The 3814-nt window shown below is 35.9% G+C and overlaps 1 pseudogene; it reads left to right on the forward strand.

Annotated features, from left to right (window-relative positions):
- The first annotated feature begins 3099 nt into the window (after positions 1-3099).
- Positions 3100-3814, forward strand: part of LOC148945054 (serine/threonine-protein kinase pim-2-like) — a 6581-nt pseudogene continuing 5866 nt past the window's right edge.

Consider the following 3814-nt stretch of genomic DNA (forward strand, 5'->3'; position numbering starts at 1 on the left):
CAGCGCCTTGCGCGTTACGCTAATGTTTTTTTATTGTTTTACATAAAATCGTGTGTCAGAGACAAAATTTCGCGCCAAGAGCGCGGCGGTGTGGAGGGGACAGGCCTTTTAATATACGGAATAATTTCTGTTCGTTTTAAGTTTTAATGTCGCTCCTTACTTTCATTAAAAAAAAAAAAAATCTTTTTTTAGTTAATACGATACAAGGATAGGACCTTCGCTATAGCTCTGCTATCGGCGGAATCAAACACTTGCTCATAATCTACAAAGCTAAGGACTAAAGGGTTCGGATGACTGAGGCACTTCTCAATTATCAATCTAAAAATAAAAAATTGATCCTCTCACCTTTCTAAAAGCACAGTGCTCTTCTTTTAAAAATTATCATCTTATCATCTTTCTTATAGACGGGCTGAATTAAAGTTTTCCTAAAAGTGCTTGGCACTTCCCCTTTTTCAAAAACTATATTAATGATCTTCAGTAATTTATTTCTAACTTCACAACCACTATATTAAAAAGAATCTCATTTGCCTGTCTATCTGCAACTTGGACCTTATTATTTCTTAATTATTTTACTACTGTATCTAATTTTTTCTGGTAAAATAAATCTGCCTTTAATTCCAAAGTGTCACAAACTTTTTCATTCTTTTCTATATCATTTCCTGTAACTTTGTCAAACAGTTCGTGGTTACAAACTGTAAGTAAGGAGAGATACGACTAAATAGTAACCAAAACTCTAAGAAACAGAGTCTTGATAACAGTAGATACATCAAAAGAATCGAATTTTGATGTTTATTCAAGATATGTAAAATTCATCAAATTCAATGGTACCCATCAAAGGTTACGAGCTAGAAAAAAAGTCACAAATTTATTAAAAAAAGGGGAAACACCCCCAAAACATCAAGTGATCTTAATTAAAATCATTTCATCGGATTAAGCATACCAGATAACCGCGCTGCAGTGGTTTAAAGCTCATATGTACAAAAATGTGGAATTTTTTATTTTTTTTTTGCCTGAATATTGATCACGGTTGCGTGGTCATTTTTTTTTTCTTTTTTCCCAGGGTTTTTAATATAAAAACAGTGATAGTAAAATATAGGGAGAGGGCTCATTTGAGTGGAAATCAAAAATTCTAGTGGCCTTTTTGAGCTACCAAAAATATTGGATGGCAGCTAGCCCCCCTCCCGCGTTCATATTCTCCCCAAAGTAACCCGATCAAAATTTTGAGATAACCATTTTGTTCAGCATAGTCGAAAAATCTAATAATTATACAATTGATATAGCCGGATTTCCCAACATTATTTAAAATACGATCAGAAATTAAATACAAAACAATTTTTTTCAACTAAAAACAAGGAGCAGCATTAAAGCTTAAAACGAACAGAAATTACCAAACAGCTCGTGGTGACGAACTGTAAGTAAGGAGCGATGCGACTCAATAGTAACCAAAACTCTAAGAGACAGAGTCTTGATAACAAGAGAAACCTCAAAAGAATCAATTTTGATGCTTATTCAAAATATGTAAAATTCATCAAATTTAATGTTCCTCATCAAAAGTTATGAGCCTGGGAAAATTTGCCCAATTTTTGAAAAAGGGGGGACCCCCCCCCAAAAAAAAGTCAACTGATCTTGATGAAAATGACACCAGCATACCAGAGAACCCTACTGTAGAGGTTTCAAGCGACAATGTGCAAAAATGAGGAAATTTGTATTTTTTTGCAAGAAGATAGATCACGGATGCGTGTTTATTTACTTTTTTCCAGGGATGATCGTATTGAACCAGTGATCCTAGAAGATCGGGAGAGGGCTGATTTGATCGGAAATCAAAAGTTCTATTGCCCTTTTTATGTGACCGAAAATATTGAGGGGAAGCTAGCCCCCTTTCCACGCTCATTTTTCCCCAAAGTCGCCCGATCAAAGTTTGAGATAACTATTTTGTTCGACATAGTCGAAAAATCTGATAACTATGTCTCTGAGAAGGACCTGTCTCCCTCAGTCCCTGGGGAAAGGGCTGCAAGCTATGAACTTTGCCCCGTGGTTACATAGTTTTGGCTATTGGGATGCCTACAGACGATTGTCGGGTGTGTGTTCGGGGGGCGGGGGGGGGGTGATTTTTAGGATCTTTCTATGGTTAATTTTTCGCGAGGAATAGAACTCTCCATGAAGGGGGAGCCGGATTTCCCCGAATTATTTAAAAAACGATCAGAAATTAAATAAATAAAAAAAGTTTTTTTTCAGCTGAAAGCAAGGAGCAACATTAAAACTTAAAGGGAAAAGAAACTATTAAGTATATGAGGGGGGGTGTCCCCCTCTCAATACCTCCCTCTTTACGCCAAAGATTTTTTAGAACTTTTAAAAGAGTTTATTATTCTAATTAAACGGCGTTTGGGATTCAGGAGTCATTCTTAAATAAGTATAACAGAAAGTCAAACTTTAGCGTAAAGAGCGAGGCATTAAGGAGGAGGGGTATGCCCCTCATATACGTAATAATTTCTGTTCGTTTGAAGTTTTAATGTCGCCCCTTACTTTCAGTTGAAAAAAAATTATTTTTATTTAATCACGGTTAAGTATATTCTCAAGATGAAGGTTCTCAGTACGCAATGCTTTTAAAAAATTCAATTCCTCGAAATCACTCTTCCTTTCACAGGGAAAGGATTCCCTTCGAGACACATTTCAAAAAATCACATTAATTACTTGCATCAACTGCACAAACAGAATGACGTCACCTAATACCAAAGAAATAATGTGTAAAACACCTTTCCATAACGCCATCTCAATAATAAGTTTGGTGACGTCATGGGTCTATAAAACAAGAAAGCTCACAGCACAATAACCTCAGTAATGAAAGTTATCTTTGCGTGAACAGTTTGTCTCAATATTTGTGTAACCTTTAAGATTGTAATTTCTTGAAAGTATGATACTTCATCAACAGAAATTTGTAAATCCATGGGACTTGGAGTATGGTCGACAGTGCCAAAATGCGATATACAAAATATCGGTTCTGCCTGATGATGCAAGTTATAGAGCTAGTAGCAGTGATTATGTGTATTTCCAACAAAATGCTCCTGGTTCAGAAAAACACAGTTTGACAATGAAGAAAAAATGTACTGTAAAAATGTTCCCCGTCAAAGAATTTTTTCAAAGACTACGGAGCTTGGAGAAGATGCTTCCGGGAAAGTATTCTTAGCTACAAGAAACCGTGATTGAAAACGAGCAGCTGTAAAAAAGATAAATTTAAAACGAACTAACCAAATCCAATTGGACTCTGGCAAAATTTTACCAAAGGAAGTATATTTTTTGAACAAAGTTAGAGATATTAATGGTTGTATGAAGTTACTGGGTTATTATATTGTCGGAGAGGAATGCTGGATTACAACAGAGTATCATCAGAGCTCAATAACATTGACTGAATTTATCAACAAAAATGAACAGCTGAGTGAAAATAAAGTTATCGATCTTTTTAAACAAGTAATATCTATAGTCTTGAGATTGGAAATGGCCGGCATTACACATAGGGATCTAAAAGGGGACAGTATCCTTGTTGACGAAAATGAAAATATATTGGTTATTGACTTTGGATTAGCTGAATCTTTGGAGAAGGCAGATGAAATGATCTGTGGCACTCCTGGTTACTGGCCTCTAGAAGTTGATTCCTGTGAATTGTTTCATATGATACATATGACAGGACCGGTAACTAATTGGTCTCTAGGTATTATATTGGGATCACTCTTGATTGGCAAAGAACCCTTTGATAACGGGAGAAGCTCTCTTAAGGCTAAAGGTGTGACAGACTTGGGATTGCGAAACAGGAAGGCTT

The sequence above is a fragment of the Artemia sp. Qi Xiang Cuo genome, chromosome 13, assembly GCF_049724085.1.
Source record: "Artemia sp. Qi Xiang Cuo chromosome 13, ASM4972408v1, whole genome shotgun sequence".
NCBI lineage: Eukaryota > Metazoa > Arthropoda > Branchiopoda > Anostraca > Artemiidae > Artemia > Artemia sp. Qi Xiang Cuo.